Source organism: Notamacropus eugenii, chromosome 3 (genome assembly GCF_028372415.1).
Source record: "Notamacropus eugenii isolate mMacEug1 chromosome 3, mMacEug1.pri_v2, whole genome shotgun sequence".
Taxonomy (NCBI): Eukaryota; Metazoa; Chordata; class Mammalia; order Diprotodontia; family Macropodidae; genus Notamacropus; species Notamacropus eugenii.
In genome coordinates this window covers 430540113-430559071 of record NC_092874.1, presented here as the reverse complement: position 1 = coordinate 430559071, position 18959 = coordinate 430540113, and the positions used below count along the sequence as shown (strand labels likewise).

Below are 18959 nucleotides of genomic sequence, written 5' to 3'. Positions count from 1 at the left end.
AAAGACCAGAGCTGAAAAGAAAATTTGACTTTCAAACACAAGAATGAAGAGAAGCATGAAAAGGTAAACAGCAAAGAGAAGTCATAAGGGACTTACTAAAGTTGAACTGTTTACATTCCTACATGGAAAGACAATATTTGTAACTCTTGAAACTTTTCAGTATCTGGGTAGTGGGTGGGATTACACACACACACACACACACGCACACACACACACACAGCACAGAGTGAATTGAATAGGATGGGATCATATTTTTAAAAAATGAAATTAAGCAGTGAGAGAGAAATATATCAGGAGGAGAAAGGGAGAAATGGAATGGGGCAAATTATCTCTCATAAAAGAGGCAAGGAAAAGACTTATTAGTGGAGCGATGAAGAGGGGAGGTGAGAGAAAAACATGAAGTTTACTCTCATCACATTCGACTAAAGGAAGGAATAAAATGCACAGTCATTTTGGTATGAAAACCTATCTTACAATACAGGAAACTGGGGGATATAAGGGGACAAGCAGGGTGGGGGGGATGATGGAAGGGAGGGTATGGGGAGGACGGAGCAATTTGAGGTCGACACTCATGGGGAGGGACAGGATCAAAAGAGAGAATAGAAGTAATGGGGAACAGGATAGGATGGAGGGAAATATAGTTAGTCTTATACAACATGACTATTATGGAAGTCATTTGCAAAACTACACAGATTTGGCCTATATTGAATTGCCTGCCTTCCAAAGGGAAGGGGTGGGGAGGGAGGGAGGTAAAGAAGTTGGAACTCAAAGTTTTAGGAACAACTGTCGAGTACTGTTCTTGCCACTAGGAAATAAGAAATACAGGTAAAGGGGTATAGAAAGTTATCTGGCCCTACAGGACAAAAGAGAAGATGGGGACAAGGGCAGAGAGGGATGATAGAAGAGAGGGCAGATTGGTGATAGTGGCAATTAGAATGCTTGGTGTTTTGGGGGGGGAGGGGACAAATGGGGAGAAAATGTGGAACCCAAAATTTTGTTAAAATGAATGTTTAACGTTAAATAAAAAAAATTAAAAAAAAACAAAAAAAACCCCACAAATGTTATATCATTCTATTCTCACAACCACTCTGGAAAGTAGGTGCAATTTTAATCCCAATTTAAAGATAAGGAAACTGAGGCACAGAGGTTAGATGACTTTCCTGGGGTCACATAACCAGAATGTGTCAGAGGAAGGGCTTTTTTAAGCTTTGAGGTCACCTCTTTAGTCACCTCACCAAGGGGCCTCTCAACCTAATATTAATATCATTAACCTAAAAATAGCAATCTATTGATAATCGAATCATCACCAGAATAACTAGCTTTTATACAGAGGTTTAAGATTTTCAGAGCACTTCATGTATACTATCTCATTTGATCCTCACACCAACTTTGTGAGTGGGGGCTGTTATCATCCCTGGTGGTGCAGTCGATAGAGTACCAGGTCTGGAGTCAGGAAAATCTGAGTTCAAATCTAGCCTCAGACACTTACTGTGTGACCCTGGGCAAGTCCCTTAACCCCATTTGTCTCAGTTTCCTCACCTATAAAATGGTCTGGAAAAGGACATGGAAAAACCATTCTAGTATCTTTGCCAAGAAATCCCCCAATGGGCTCAGGGAGAACCAGACATGATTGAAATAATGGAACAACAACACAGATGCGGAAACTGACTTAACTTGTAGGTGTGTGAGTCTGGATTCCAAGCCCAGTCTTCTTGATTCTACACCCAGCCCCTGTACATTGTTCTCCACTGCCTGTATAGATCACAGGAAGATGACTTTGATCCGTATCCCTAACTAAGTATATTCAACTGATAAAAACTTGACCAAATGGGATGCTTCCGAAACCAGGAATTCCGGTTAATTTAATTTTCTGTAATCAGAAACCTCTTTTTTGGGTGTCGCTAGCTGTTAAGTATCTAATGGCATGATGGAAAGAGCATGGATTCACCATGTTCATTTTTCATTTCCTTCCTCCCTGAAAGCTTGCAGGCTTCTGTTGAAGCATTAAGACCCTTGTAGCCACCTTCTTCATAAGATCTTGCAGCCTTACTTAGCCTCACATCTCCATTTGTTGCCAAATCTTGTAGATTATGCATTCACAACATTTCTCACATCTGTCCCCCTTTTCTACTCACATGACATGGCACAGTAGATACAACACTGGATTGGGTTCAGGAAGACCTGAGTTTAGATGTCGCTGTAGACACTCACTAGCTGTGTGATTCCAAGTAAGTCTCTTACTATCCCTCAGTTTTCTCATTTGTAAAAAGAAAGTTGGATTCAAAGGCTTTTAAAATCTCTTTCACCTCTGAATCCATGATCCTATCATTCTACTTCACTAATTTAAGGTTTCAGAGATCCTGCCTCCCAAGAGGTCCAGGATTTCATAGAGCCTGTGAACTTGGATGGGGAAAAATAAATTCATCTTTATTTTCACTAGCTACTAACTGAAATCTATCATTTCCTTCAACTGTAATTTAAAAAAAATATACAGACATTATTCTGAGAAGGGGTCCATAAGCTTCACCAGAATTCCAAAAGGATCTATGACATAAAAAAGATTTTGAATCCTGCCCCAGTTCATCTCTTTGGTGAACTGTAATAGCCTTCTCATTCTACTGTTTCCCATCTCCTGCCCATCTTCCACACAACTGCCAAAATAATATTCTTAAATCACAGATGTGAACATGATACTCTGCATCCTAAGAGTTTTCAGTGGTTCCATATGGCCTCTAGAAGAAAATACAAGCTTATCTGTTTGGTGTTCTCAGTCTGCTTCAAGCTTACCTTTCCAAACCAGTTATGCACAACCATTCTAACTGAAATGCCTGCTGGCTGGTTCCCAAAATTGACTTTCAATTTCCTATGTCCAGGCCTTTCTAGAGCCTGTCCCTCATGCTGTGATGCATTCTCCCCCTCCCTCCATGTCTTATAATCTTTAGCTTCGTTCAGTATTTATCTTGAATGGCACCGTCTGCTGTGTACCCACTGGTATTAGGAGCACTTTCTATTCACAAATAATCTTGTATTAACCTCGGTATACCATTCCCAATGCACCCCTACAAAGCCCCAGTAAAATGGAAGTTCTTTGAAGGATAGACTCTTCTTATCATGTGTTATGTATTAGGTATTTAATAAAAGCTTGGCACATGAATTTAATTCGATTTGAAGTCAAGAGAACCCGGGTTCAGATTCTACCTCTGCCTCTTATGACCTTGAGAAAGTATTTTGCCTCTCTGGGATTCATTTGTCTCAATTATGTAATTAGGGGATTGAACTAGATCATCTCCAAATCTATGATCCTACATGTCTCCAAATGCTTGTAGCTCATCAACCATATCAGTTTCCTGCCTGAGGAAGCAGAGTCAAGAGAACACAAACTGAATCTGTTTGCATTCTGAATATCCATTGGCATTGGACTGTTCTGGACATGGAGATGTAGAAGGGCAAAAGAGACAGGGGGAATGAAGAAAGAATAATAAAATACCAGGGACTGAGAGTTGATAAAACAAACAAAAAAATAAAAAAAAATTCTGACAAAATTTTTAATTTTTTTTTCTATTTTCCTCCCAGCCTCCCTCCTTCCTTCTTACCTCCCTCCCCCATTTCTCTCTCATTTTTCTTCTCCTTCCTTCCTTCCTTCCTTCCTTCCTTCCTTCCTTCCTTCCTTCCTTCCTTCCTTCCTTCCTTCCTTGGTATACAGGGTGTTAAAAGAAGCCTAATACCTCTGGGGTGAGGGCTGCTGAGCCCTTTTCAGAGTTGCTTCCCCCTTTAATCTCTACCTGCCAGCCAACTCTCACCTGTGGCTCCAAGAAGCTGTAGCATGCTCAGTGGCCACACCCCAGTTAACCAGTAAAAGCCATTTTGGCAGACAGGCTAAACCAGGTAGAGGATAACCAATGGTCTTCAGACCCATCAGTGAGTTAGTGGGGTATCTACCCCAAGCATGTGAAAACTTCCCCAGCAGAGTCAATGGATGTGAATAATTTGTTCCAATGGGATATGAAGGTGGTAGAAGCAGGTGCTGTGGTTAAACATCAAGGATGCTAAGGTCATCCACTGCATCTTGAGCCATCACCAGTTGTCTTGACTTTTGTCTTGTCAATGGATTCTAAAGACTGAATGAACTCTGCTTCACTTAAACTCCATTTACACTTCAGTCAAAAGGCCTCACTCATATCGTTTCACCATTTTTGCCTATCTCAAAGGACTATGGGGATAGGAAAGTAACAAATCATCAGATGTGGATACTGGGAGCTATAGTCATAACCTTGCACACAGGCAGCCCAGGGCATAGGGTTGTCTTCTCCTAGGACTGTAACAACAGCAAGATTGGCAGCCCTGCTTGGTGTCTGAGCAGCCTTTTTAAAGGACCATACTGCTTACCTCCTGGAATGAGGAGAAGGCTAGAAAAGATTCCTTAAAATTTGTCTGCTTTACCCAATCTAACTCTGGCATGCTTATTGCAGTTGTCAGGAATCCTTCCTTATGGTTGAAACAAAAAGTGATGTATTAAGACTTTTTGGAAGATGATTCCACTCACCATCGGTACATGGAGTATATGCATGCTTATGGACAACACAAAAAAATCTAGTAGATATGCAAGATGAACAGCTCACATCCAAATAGCAGCCTTAAGTGAAACAAGGTTGGCAAATGAAGGCAAGCTTATTGAAGTCAGAGCTGGAAACACATTTTTCTGGAGTGGTTATGGTGATGAGAAGTGCCATGACATTGGCATAGGTTTCATAATCAAATCTAATCTAGTCAACAAGCTTGTATGTGTACCCAAAGACATGAACAACAGACTCATGACAATCCAATTGCCACTTCTAGGAAAGCGCCATGCCACTATCGTCAGTGTGTAGGCTTCCATTATGACGAACTTGGATGAGGTAAAAAAAAAATTATAAACCTGGAGACTCTCATCATCAATGGGCCAAAAAAGGATGAGCTTGTAATTTTGGATGACTTTAATGCCAGAATAGGCACAGACTATTAGACATAGCAGGGAATTCTTGGGAGGAATGGAGCTGGAAACAGCAATAGTGATGGTCACTTACTACTGAAGAATTGAGGATCTCATGATTTTTTCATCACCAACACTGTCTTCCATTTACCTAAATGTAATAAAACTTCATGGAATGCATTCTTGTAGCAAACATTGGCCTTTAATAAACTGTGTCATTGTAGGGAGAATAGATAGACGGATGTGAGAGTGACAAAGGCAGCATATGGTGCAGAATGCTGAACTGATCACAGACTTATCCTCTTCAAGCTAAATATTCACATTCAGCAAATTCAGCAGCCCCAAGGCAAGATGACTACCAGAAAACTTAAGATCAACAGATCAGAGCATTTCTCTGTGTATGAACAGTGTGTTACTAACTGGGAGGGAAAGCTAAGCTAACATGGTTGGCAGCAGTGGAGCAGAAAAGGAGTGGGCATCTTTCAGAGATTTGGTGTACAGCATGACATTTACTCATCTGGGCCAGAACATTTGCAAATTTCAAGATTGTTTTGAAGAAAATGATGGGTAAATTTAGAAATGGCTAAATGAAAAACTAGAACTCCACAAGATTTACCAGCAGGAGAATTCATCTGTCTCTAACAAGGTCACATGGAACTCCACCAAACCTAAAGTTTGGCTCAGTGAAAAGGCAAATGAAATTCAGTTTTATGCTGACAGTGACAATCAAAGCACTTCAATGATGTCTTGAAGTTCATTTACAATCCAAAGACCTATGGTACATCTTGTCTATTCCAATTGAGTAGCCCTGATGGAGCCATATTGATTGGTGTTAAGAACATGATCCTGGAGAGAGATGGGCTGAAAACTTGCATAATCTTCTCAACAGACCATCATCAACCAATGATGAATTCATTGACCATATACTTCCTTCTTTAGCCAAATTTCCAACTGAAAAGTAGGTTTAGAATGCCATTAGGCTTCTCTCAGGTGACAAAGAGCCTGATATTGATTATATTCCAGCTGAGATTTACAAGGCAGGGGGTCCACTACTCATTCAAAGGATGACTGGAATCTTCTGGGTTACATAACAAGAGGAGGTTATATCCCCCAGGAGTTAAAGAATGCCTCCATTGTCCATCTCTATAAAGGAAAAGGAAATAGGTTGTCTTCTGACAGTCACAAAGGGGTCTATCTATCTCTTAGTCATTGCTAGCAAGATTCTTGCCAGAGTCCTCCTTAATTGACTGATCCTTCACTTGGAGGATGGTCATCTATGTGAGAACCAGTGTGATTTCAGAAAAGGCTGAGGAGTGGTTAATATGGTGTTTTCTGCTTGACAACTCCAGGGCAATGCCAGGAGCAGAACAGAGGTCTGTACACAACATTTGCTGATCTGACCAATGACTTTGATACTATCAGTCATGAGGGCTTGTGGAAGATCATGGAAAAATTTGGTTGCCTTGAGAAGTTCATCAATATTGTATGCCACTTTCATGATGGCATGCTTGCATGGGTTCTGGATGATGCTCTTGTGCTTTCCCAGTAACCAGTGAAGTGAAGCAGGGCTGTGTGCTTGATCCCATACTTTTTAGCAGGATATTTTCAACAATGTTGTCAGATGCCTCAGTGAGGATGGAAACCACATCAAGGTCAGCTACCATACTGATGGTGAGTTATTTAACTTGAAAAGTTGATAAGCCAAGACTAAAGTGGAGGGAGAATTTTTGTTCACAAGTGATTGTGCTTGATGCAACCTCTGATGCTGAGACACAATAGAGCATGGATCAATTCTCTGCTGCTTGTGCTAATTTTGTCCTAACACTTAATGTTAAGAAAACGGAGGTTCTCCACCACACCATCGATACATAGAACTATTGGTTACTGCAGATGGAAACATTTTGAATGTTGTGGATAAGTTCACTTACCTTGGCAGTATACTTTCCGGAGATGTACACATAGATGATGAGGTTGATGCACTCATTGCCAGAGCTAGCTCAGTGTTTGGGAGGCTCTGAAGGAAAGGGTGGGAGAGAGAGGCATTAGGCTGCCTACCACGCTGAAGATCTACAGAGCCATTGTGCTGACCTCATTGCTGTATGCCTGTGAAACCTGGACAATATACCAATGCCATGACTGGAAACTGAATCACTTCCATTTAAATTGCCTGAGGAAGATTCTGAAGACCACCTAGCAAGATAAGGTACTGGACACTGAGGTCCTTTTTCAAGCTGAACTGCCAAGCATTCAAACCCTACTGCAGAGAGGGCTGAACATGTTTGACTGCCAAATGTACCTTTGCTTAAAAGACTATTTTTTTTTGGAGAACTCACAAAAGGCAAGCACTCACATAGAGGCCAGAAGAAGCAGTGTAAGGACATTCTCAAGGTCTCTATGAAGAACTTTGGAATCAATTGTGAGTCATGGGAGACACTGGCCCAGGACTGCCCAGCATAGCATGCCCATATCAAAGAAGGCCCTACGTTCTATGAGCAAAGTAGAATTGAAGTAGCTCAAAAGAAACATGAGATGTGTGAATTTAGAGACATTTACACTCCAAATGTTCAAACAGACTCTTTGTGCCCAACCTGTGGCACAGGTTTCTCTCTTTCTTTTTCTTTATTCTTTCTTTGTTAGTCATTAGCCTCTTTCTGAGAGAGAGACAGAGACAGAGAGAGAGAGACAGAGACAGAGACAGAGACAGAGAGAGACAGAGACAGAGAGTCAGAGACAGAGAGAGTCAGAGATGGAGAGACAGAGAGAGGGAGGGAGGGAGGGAGGGGGAGAGAGAGAGAGAGAGAGAGAGAGAGAGAGAGAGAGAGAGAGAGAGAGAGAGAGAGAGAGAGAGAGAGAGAGAGAAGACAGAGACAGAGACAGAGACAGAGACAGAATCTAGGTAACTGAAGGTTTTTTGCTCATTTGGTCAATAAATCAACAAACATTTACAAGTTTTCAATGTTCAAAGTCTTGTGCAAACTTGGGGTCTAGTTCTACTTGTGATAACATAGTAAGTGCATCACTCATTCATCGATACAGGCTCAATGTCTCTCAGTACCTCAGACAACTCTTTAAGACCAGAAGTTGAAAAACTAGTGCCAATATGCATTGGAAGAGGGAAAATAAGTATTGAACAACAACAACAAAATGAACCATCTCATTTTACAAATGAGGAAATTGAAGACCCTAAGAGGGATTGTGTGACCAAATGAGATTACACAGACCTTCGGGTTCTACTGCTCCTGCCATTAAGCAACACAGAAGAAAGGAAGGCCAGATCTCATGCCTATTACACCAAGTTTTAATGAGAACGGGTATATTTTTCAGTTTTCAAAATGAGCCTCTGTGGTTCCCTTTTGTTGGGTAATGCCTACGCAGCAAACTCCAACACCAAGCATCTCAGTGCAGAAGGGAGACCACTCATTTGGATTAAACAGAAAAAGCAATCAAAGAAACTTCCTTAATTACCAACTCAACTTTAAGCTGGAACTAATATGCTATTGCCCTGAGCTTGATGAAATTCAGACAATGATGGTTGGCTGTGGGCAAAGATGCCTGAATGGTACAGACCCTGGCTGAATCCCTCAGAATTTTATTTTTAATGGGTTTATTCTTGGGCTAGTGATATCAGGACAAGTCTTTAGACAAATTGAATCTTATCTTGTATTTATTTATGTATGGCCGTTTTATCCAACCCCCTCTCTGGCAGATTGTTTTTTGTCTTTGTATCCCAGAGCCTAGTACAGTGATGAATGAAGGAAAAGAAGAACATAGGAGGTGACTTGGCCAAGTTTTCTTCCATAAGAAGATAGGAACCAGTGAAAGAAGGTCATTTTGGCTGGGTCATTCAAAGTCTGTCAGTTGACTTTTCTATCTTAGCCATTTAATTTTCCTGTTTATCCTTTCATTCAGTCTCTCACTACCACCCAGAGGAAATCAATAAATTTACAATCTCTTTTTTTACACCATATTAAATCCAAATTTTGCAGCTTGACTTCTGAGGTCCTCCAAAATCTATTGAATCCCTTATTTTCTCCTATTGGTCTCCTTTCCTCCCCTGCCACCACAAGCTGAGTCATTAGGCTAGTCTCTTACCTATTTCTTAAAGGAGTCTCTTTACTCATGCTATTTCTTACCTACTGTAGAATTTTCTTCCTCTCCTTTATCTTTCAAAGTTAAGTTCAAATCTTATCTCCTGCGGAAAGCCTTTCCCACACTAGAATCATAGAACTTTAGGTTGGAAGGGATCTTAGCAGCCATCTAATCCAGGGGTTCCTCAGCATTTTAGTGTCCTGGTTCCATTTGCCAAGTAAGTAAAAACTATAGATCACTTCTCAGAATAATATTTTTAGATCATTGAAGAAAATGATACATTTGGTTGGCAAAAATAATGATGTAATGATTGCTTTCATCAAGTATATGAAAAGCTCTTGTGTGGAAAGATATAACCCTTTCTCCAGGTCCTATAATCCTAATTCCCTGAAACCTTGAGTCCCCATGGATTGTCCTCATGGAACATTTGAAAATGTCCTGGAAAATGCTCATTTCAAGTTTGGAATTGTCATAATAATGATACTAGAGGTCATATAATGTTAGGGTTGAAAGGGATCTTAGGGGTTAATAACACTGTCTTATCTTTAACATTTTAAAATTTGAAACGCTTTTCAATTATGGTATTTCATTTGATAACTTGCCTTGTTGCAGAACTGGTTGTTTTAAAAACTATTCCCATCTTACAGTTAAGTAAACTGAGGCTCAGAGAGAGACTAAATTATTTACTCATGAATACATAACTAGCAACGGAAAGAACTGGGGTTAGAACCTAGATTTTCTGATTCCTCATTCAGCGCTTTTCTGTATCTTCTAAATTTCACATACATCCAATGGGGGCAGTGTGCTTCCCCATCCATTCCCAAATGAACAAGAATTTCAGATCAAATTGTCAACATGGTGCTACCCTCGGGTGATGTGGCTTCTCAGTTCTATGGCACCAGTGTGTATGCTGACCCCCTGCCCTCAGTGCCTGGACAATGGCTTCTTATTCTACGATGGGTAGGTTTGTAGGAAAGAGGGGGCATTCAGAGACTCTGATAGCTGGGCAACCAGCCAGAGGAATCTGACCTCGGGGGTACAGTCGCTCTTTTTCCCAGGACTGAGTAGCTGAAAAGAAGGAAAAGGCTAATGTGCATCCAGTGAGAGAGGTTATAACTGGAGGGAACCAAGGTGAAAGGTGAGAAGAGAAAGTGCTTTGGAAATTGTTGGACAGACCATGAAGATTTTGATTCATTTATTGTCAGTGGTTTCCTATTCTCTACAGGGTCAAGTTCAGACTCATAGGTTGTTATTTAAGGCCATCTATAATATGGTCCAAGCCTACCTCCTGACATTCGTCTGCCACTGCTCTCCAACATACACTACTCTCTGTTGCAGTGAGACTCACCTGCTCATTCTCCCCTCCAGAGATAATGTAACTAACTCTCTACTTCTTTCTCCTGCCTTTGCTCATGTGCTTTCTTCTGCCTGCATTTTCCTTCTTACTTCTGTCGAAATAGGAAACTATGTCAGGCATTAGGGATGTAAAGACGAAAACAAATAGTCCCTGGCCTCAGGAGCTTACACTCCACTAGGGATAGAATACACTCATGCCAACAGAAAGCCTATAAAAAGTAATTAAAATTGACCAAATGAGATAATCTCTAAAAAGCACTGTGTAAAAGCTTAAAACACTATTAAATAGTATTATTGTTATTACTATCATTACAAATCAATTTCAAGAGAAAATTTTAATAGCTTGGAGTGGTGGTGGTGGAAATCAGAGAAATTCTTGTGTAGTAAGTGGCAAATGAACTTTGCATTAAAGCAAACTATGGCTCAATCATGAGGGAAGTTAGGTGGAACAGTGGAAAGAACATTGAGCCTGGAATCAGGATGATTACTCTTCATGAGTTCAAATCTAGTCTCAGACACTTACTAGCTGTGTGACCCTGGGCAAGTCATTTAACCCTGTTTGCCTCAGTTTCTTCATCTGTAACATGAAGGTGAAGGAAATGGCCAATCACTCCAGTATCTCTGGCAAGAAAATCCCAAAATGGGTTCATGAAGATTTGGAGGTGAACTAAATGGTCAAACAAACAAAAAAGGATCAATCATAGGGGGGAAAGGTGAGGAAGAAGTGTATTATAAACATGGGAGATCACTTGGATAAAATGATGGGAGGTAGAAGAAGATGGAATATTGTAAACCTGGAAGACTACAAGGCTGGTGGTGCTTTTGACAGAAAGAGGGATGGGGAACTATATGTCTGCTTTAGACACATAGAATCTGAGATACCTATGGGACATCTAGTTTGAATTGTCCAATAGGCACTTGGTGATCCTGGATTGGAGACCAGGGCTAGATATATAAGAACTAGGAATCACTTGCATAGAGATGATAACTAAATGTCTGGGAGCTGATGAAGTCACTGAGAGTGTAGAGAGAGAAGAAATGAACATCAGAGAGAGAACCATAGGCAAAATCCACACTTACTGGGCACAAGACAGATGATGGCTCACAAAAGAGGATCACAGAGTGGTCAGATAGGGAGGACGACCATCAAGAGTGAGAAGTGTTACAAAAACCCAGACAAACGAGGATCCAAGGGTAGAGGGGGCTGACACCCCAAATGCTCCAGGGAGGCCAAGAAGAATGAGGACAGAGACGAGGCCATGTGATTTAGAAATTAAGAAATCATGGGTAACTTTGTAGAATGTGTTTCCTGTTGAGTGATGAGATTGGAAGGTAGACTATAGAGTGGAGAAGTGAGTACGAGGAGAGGAAGCAGAGGTAAGAGATGTAAAGAACTTCTTTTCTAAGACTTTGGCTGACAGAGGAAATAAGGGATATAGGAGCCATTGGAAGTCTGGTGAGGTTTGCTTTGTTTTGATTAGGAGGGAGAGACTTGAGCGTGGTTGTAGGGAATAGGGAAGGCAACAACAGAGAGGTGCAGGTTCAAAATTCAAAAGAAGGGCAGTTGTGGAAGCAATCTGTTAGCGATGAGAAGGTGTATTGTTTTAATCATTCATTTCCCAAGATTGGTTATTGAACTTAATGTGAGTTTGGCTTATCCTTTTTTTCAGGGGAGGCAATTGGGGTTAAATGACTTGCCCAAGGTCATATTGCAAGTGTCTGAGACCAGATTTAAACTCAGGTCCTCCTGACTCAAGGTGCTCTATCCATTGCACCACCTTGCTGCCCCAGAGATGGGAAGGTACATGTAGAAGGGTTGGCATGTCAATGACAAGGGTCATTTCTTCATTAGAGACTGGAGAGAAGGATGGAATGGGGGATGATGTCAAGGGGTTGTGAGGCAAAGGGAAAAGAGAAGAAGAGGGAGATCATGGTGAATGGCTATGATTGTCTCAGCAAAGTATGGACGGGATCCTCAGCTGAGAGTGGAGAGGGAAGGGACAGTGTGAGAGGTTTGAGGAAAAATTTGGAATAGACACTATAGGGATTGGGAAACGGAATCAATTAGGGAGGAGTAAAAAGATAACCTTTTTGCATGGAAGGTCCTGTTGAAATTAAGTAACAAATGTGCGCAATCTATGTTTAGGATGGATTAGAGAGAGGGAGAGAACAGAAATAGAAATATCAGTCAGTAGGATCACAATAATCCATACAAGAGGTCAGAAGATCTTAAACGAAAGACCCTGGAGAAGCCCTGTGAACAGGGTTGTTGTTCAGTCATTTTCCAGTTGTGTGCAACTCTTATTGACTCCATTTAGGGTTTTCTTGGCAAAGATACTGGAGTGGTTCACCATTTCCTTCTCAAGCTCATTTTACAGATGAAGAAACTGAGGCAAAAAGGGTTAAGTGTCTGATGCTAGATTTGAACTCAGGTCCTTCTGACTTCAGGGCCAGTGTTCTATCTACTGTCTCATCTAGCTGCTCTGTGAATGGGGAGACAGATGTGAGAGATGTGGAGGTAGGACAAATGAGACTTGGCATTCAGAGGATATGGATTCAAATTTTGAGTGAGTACTTTGTATATACACTGTGTGACCTTGGGCAACTCATTTAATCTCTGTGGGCCTGAGGTTGAACTAGCTGGCATTGAAGGTGCCTTCCACATTTAAATCAATGATCCTATCAATATTATGATTGAATTTGGAGGTTAAAGGAGGATAGAAAGTGAAGGATGACCCCAAGGTTGCGAACCTAGGTCACTGGAAGAACGGTAGTAATATTGATGGAGATGGGGAAGTCTGGAGGAGGGATGGGCTTTGGGGAAAATAAATGAGTTCTGTTTTGGGACTTTTGGGGTTTGAGATACTTCCAACTGAAGATGCCCAGAAGACTGGCATTCAGGAGACTTGATTTCAAATCCAGCTTCGGCCACTTCCCAGTTGGTTGACCCTGGGCAGCTTCTGTTTGTCTCAGTTTCCTCATTTGGAAAATGGAGAGCATAGTAGCACTCATCTCCTAGGATTGTTTTAAGGACAAAAAGGAGATATTTGTAAAGCACTTCAGAAATGTTAAGGACCTATATAAATGACAGAGCAAGAGGGCTGAGGACTGAAAAGAGATCCTTAGCTGCAGTTAAGAGACTACTTGTAATCTCTGGGAGAAGAGTTTCAGAAGAGTGTGGGGTGTGGGGTGCATCAGAAGCCAGATTGCAAGGGACTAAGAGTGGAGAGAAGCCTTTCAGGAAATTTTGCTGAGAAAAAGAACAGATATAACTTAAGGAGATGGAGTCAAAGTGATGGCTTTTCTCTGTACCCTTTATCCCTCCCCTGCCCCTGCTGGCAGGAATGAGAAAACCTGAACAAGTTTGTATTTTATGGGGCAGAACTCAGTGTAAAAGGAGGAAGTGAGTATGAAAGAAAGAAAGGGAATGAGGGTGGCAGGCTCTTGGAGAAGAGGGCACGTGATCCAAAGCACCAGTGTGGGGTTTAGGCTCTTGCCCTGTATTGTTGGGTAAGCAACCGGTTTCAGGCAGATGACTGTTACCTTAACAAATGAATGACAAAAAGAAGTTATGGCTATTACACAGGCGAGGACCAGTGAAAACTCTGCAGGGAGATGGAGATAGAGAAAGAGAGAGAGAGAGAGAGAGAGAGAGAGAGAGAGAGAGAGAGAGAGAGAGAGAGAGAGAGAGAGAGAGAGAGAGAGAGAGAGAGAGAAAGAGACAGACAGACAAACAGACTGAGAGAGACAGAGACACACATAGAGACAGAGAAACAGAGGGAGAGACAGAGACAGAGACTGAAAGAAACACACACACACAGACGGAGAGAGAGAGAGGGAGAGGAGAGGAGAAGAGAGGAGAGGAGAGGAAAGTCATTCCTCTGCTCAAAATCCTTCAGTGGCTCCCTATTACCTACTAAAAATATTTAAAATCCTTAGCATGTCACTCAAATTCCTACCCAGTTTGTTGTCATTTTACTTTCCACCTTACCTGTCTCCTCTACATACCCTGTTCCACCCAACTTCAACTACTCTCTGCCCCTGAAATATGGGACCCTCTTCTTTCCCAATTCCTCCCCCACCGCTCAGTACTAAATTATATTTTCTCAAACACCCTTGGCTTGAATTACAATATTACAATAGTACAGCACAGTCTCCATAGGACACCCTATTCCAGAATCACAGACTCTTAAGAACTGAGGACCACAGAAGCAATTTATGATTGAACAAAAATCTTTTATAACACGACTGACAAGGGGTTATACAACGTTTGCTTAAAGATCCCCAGTGAGGGAGAACCTCCTATTTCTAGAAGTAACCCTTCTGCTTTTGAATAGCTTGAATCATTGGCAAAGGGGCAGCTAGGTGGCATTAGCCCTGGAGTCAGGAGGACCTGAGTTCATATCTTGCCTCAGACACTTATTAACAATGCACTTAATCCTGTTTGCCTCAGATTCCTCATCTGTAAAATAAGCTAGAGAAGGAAATGGCAAACCACTTTGCCAAGAAAACCCCAAATGGGAGTCATGGAGAATTGGATGCAGCAACAGTCACCATTCGCAAGCAAGCCTAAATCTGTCTCCCTGAAGCTTGCACCCAAGGACTTCCTGAGGGGCCCTTTGGGGCCAAAGCAAACAAGTCTAATCCCTCTTCCTCCATCTGCTAGCCCTTCAAATTCTGGAAAACAGTTATCAAGCCTCTCACATACTTCCTCTCCAATCTTATTCAGATCTCCCCCACCTCCTTGTTTATTTACAAGACTACACAACTATGCCTTTTGCTTCTATGGAAAGACACTTAGTTCTTCATTTATCAAGCAACTACTATAAAATATTTGTCCTACATGATCTTAGCCATGAAGAAAGTCCTTGGTAATGCCTAAGGTGCTAGAGAAATGTGGATTTACTCGGTGATGGACATTGTTCTAGGTGCTAAGGAAGAGGTGACGAAAAGCAAGACAGTTTCTACTCTTGGTTAGACTCACAATCTAATATGCTACAAAATACACTATGAAGCAGATCAAAGAATTTATCCCTGGTCTCAAGAGGGTCTCTCGGGACACATAGAACTCAGATCCCAAGAAACTAAGACACAATAACCACAGCTCTACCCAGGAAGTATGAGACATTAAAAATCAAGACAGACAGACTGGCCACAAGTAGGGAAATCATTCAGGAAGAAATTCATTGAGAACCGGAGCTCTTCAGATGAAACCATTTTAGAGAACACTTCTGGGTCTGCTAACCAAGCACCTTCCATTCATTCCTGGTTCCCAGCATCCGTTGTCTCCCTAATAAACAGCTATTTTCCGTTTTAACTGTCAGTGAATTCTCAGTCAAATAGTATTTGTCTAAATATGAGCAAATGATCAGAAACATTTCTGGACAACTCCAGAAAGGGTCATGTCACCAGCCACAGACGGCCAGATATCTGAATGCAAACCTAGCTTTATTAAAATACAGGATCAATATTAAGCCCTGTGATTACATAGGTTTTCAGTACCATTTCATTTATTTCCATGTCCCAGTCTTCTTACTTATTGTTTTATTCTGCTACATCATTTCCCCCCTAAGAAACCTTGGTAGATTTCAATAACCCTCTACAAACAAGATGTCTCATAGCTGGAGATGGGGCAGAATGATGAATTTCATTGATGAATACCTTTTTACTGTTGATAGTCTCTGGAGTCCTAGGAAATTCTTACCAATTATTATGACTTACCTTAGCCATCTAAAATATTTCACAAGATTCAATTAAAATACCATTTCAGTTCAAGACATTGAAGGAAAGTAAATTTATATGGCTACTCTCTTTTAACTGTAAAGACCAGTAAACACTACTGTTCCAAATTCTAAATTCTACTGTCTCATCTGTATGTCACAAGATCAGGTTAAAACCTCATAGCGAGCAGTACTTCGTTTGCTAAGGAGACAAAAATAGATCCATCTATATCTTTGGTACAATGAAGGGAACACCCACGTTGCCGAGACCGTGGGTTTGTGGAAAGATGGACGCAGGGACAGCCTTGGCAGGAATCTTGGATATGAAAATTTTAACTTTCTCTGGGGATTTTAAGCAACAGAATGATTAATGCAGCCAAAACAAACAAAATCTTATGCAAAAAGATCTGGAAAAGACTGAGTTCACAGTAAAGTTAAAACAAATCATGTATATTTATGGCTGTGTGTATATATGTGTATGTAAAAATATGCATGTGTATAAATATAGAGATGCATAGGTATGCACATATGAGTGTGTGTGTATATATATAATATATGCATATATAAGCATTACATATGTGTATAAATATGCATGTATATGTAGGCATGTGTATGCATCTGCACGTGCATAAAATATATATGTATGTATGCATATGTGTATGTGTAGATATATAAATATATACAATATATTTAAGTATATATTTATATCTGGCCAATATATACACCTTTCAGTGAAGCTCAGCACAAACATGATCTTAGCCATGTTTTCCTATAGAAGGAATCTGAATTACTTGTCCCGAAAGATTAACAGACGGCTTAAAAATGTCTACAGTGTTCAATTTATACACAGAAGAAATTGATAGGCTAATTTCCTCAATTGCTAACAGAAGACATGTACATAATCTGATCACAGAAGTCCATAAAAATAGATCTTTCAGTGTACAGATGTCTCATTTCAGAACTCTAATGCCATCTGCTGGAAACTGTAGTACAAAATCCATCTGTTAAGTAACAATAAAACCTCTTTATCAGGTACTTCAAGAAACGAAGATCTGAAATGGGACTGGACATCAAATAAAAATACACAGAACCCTGAAGAGAGTTTATATTGAGGATAGGGTTTTAGGAACGGATTAGGTAGTCTTTGGAATTCCTATGAAAATGTGATGGGGAAAAGAGTTTGTGGACAAGGAGCAAATGGCTCTGGGCAGACTATCCTACTATATAGTGGAAGTTAACAAAGGAAATTCCATGAAACTCTCAGAGGCAGATTCCTTGTGGGGAGAGCTGTGGGCAGCCTGGGGGTGGGGGTGGGGGCTTCGCTGACATCCGTTCTCCTATCTCCCTGCTTCATTTTTTCGTTCTCCCTTCGGCCCTATCAATCACTCTATCTACTTCTCACTAGCCCACTCAATCGTTCACATTCTTGTCCACTCTTCACATTTTGTCTTCTCATTTTTTGCTTCCTCTTTGATTCTCCCCAAACTCTTTCTTATTTTTAATTACCAGCATTTTCCTTTGCCTTTTTTTTTTTTTGTTTGACCCCTCTTCTACCCATGAATTCTATTTATTTCCCTCCATTTTAATATAGAACGAGGACACTACTGTGCTGGCTAGATTCCTGGTAGGGGATGCCATGGGATGATGTGGACAGCAGTTGCATAGGAGGATAGTTAGGACAGACTGTGATCTGTATCCCTTCAGGTTCATCCTTTGGCTTACAGATACATAATAATAACAGCCAGCATTTATGTAGCGTTTTAAGGTTTACAAAGCACTTTACATATTATCTCATGTGATCCTCACAACAACCTTGTGAGGTAAGAGCTATTATCCTCATTTTACAGATGAGGAAACTGAGGCAAACAGAGGGGTTAAATGTTGCCCAGGGCTACACGGTGTCCAAGGTAGCCAGTGTCCAAGGCAAGATTTGAACTCAGGTCTTCCTGACTCCAAGTCCAGTGCAGTTGTTGAAAACTGGGATTTTAATCTTTTGATTTGAACTTACAGTGTGGTGCCTGAGGTTCATCTGGTCTATCCACTTTCCTTTCCCAGGGTACATAGGTACATAAGAAGCTGAAGAGACTTTGGCTGTCTAGACTGTGACTTTAGGCTTTCCGTTCCACCCCTCTCCCCTCCCGCCATGAGAATGTGGATTCTTGCTGCATGATCATGCTACTTGAAGTTGGGGTAGGGAGCAATGAACATTGGCTGCAAGGACTTCATGGGAGAGATGATTGTCTCTCTGCATTTTCTAATCTTTGGTTTGAAGCCTGTCCCCCAAATAAACACTGACATTTTAGGGCAGAGAGAGGGAGTGAGTGACCTTGCCCTTATATGCTCCCTACTGTGACCCAGACCCAGAGTGGTGGTGACAGACAGGTGAGGACAGGAGGATAAATCCTAATATTCTAATAATAAGGAAATATCAACAACCAAGAAGAACCAGCCCTGTTCTCTGGCTGTTCTGTGACTAGGCAGGAGTCCCCAAACTGTTCAATCCACACACATTTACTGCAGGCCAGTCTCATTCCACATCATTGTGGTCATCAGTTAAGATTTTATAAAAATGAAACATTTCTTAGGAACTCCATGACCAAAGCAGACTGGCAGCAACTCTGTAACACATAATCCCAGGGAGCTGCCTGGACACCAAGAGGCTAAGTGACCTGAAGTTGGACTTGAACATGGGACTGCCTGCTTCTCTGGAGTGCTCTCCAATTAAGTCACTTGCCTGCTCTATTTTCACCTAAGAGTTTACAGTTTTATTCTCTCTGGCAGACAATTTAATAGGGTATTGAATTCACTCACCTCACTCACCACCC

General features: G+C 41.1%; 1 protein-coding gene across 3 annotated transcripts in view; it reads right to left on the bottom strand.

Moving 5' to 3' along the window:
- Positions 1-18684, bottom strand: part of C3H3orf20 (chromosome 3 C3orf20 homolog) — a 104798-nt gene extending 86114 nt beyond the window's left edge. For 2 of the 3 annotated variants that reach the window (XM_072598382.1, XM_072598384.1), the window contains exon 1: positions 16136-18684. The gene's annotated coding sequence lies outside the window, so the exon portion shown is untranslated. Of the gene's footprint in view, positions 1-6897; positions 6984-16135 lie in introns of all 3 variants that reach the window. The other variant, XM_072598383.1, reaches the window with a different exon arrangement.
- Positions 18685-18959: the final 275 nt, after the last annotated feature.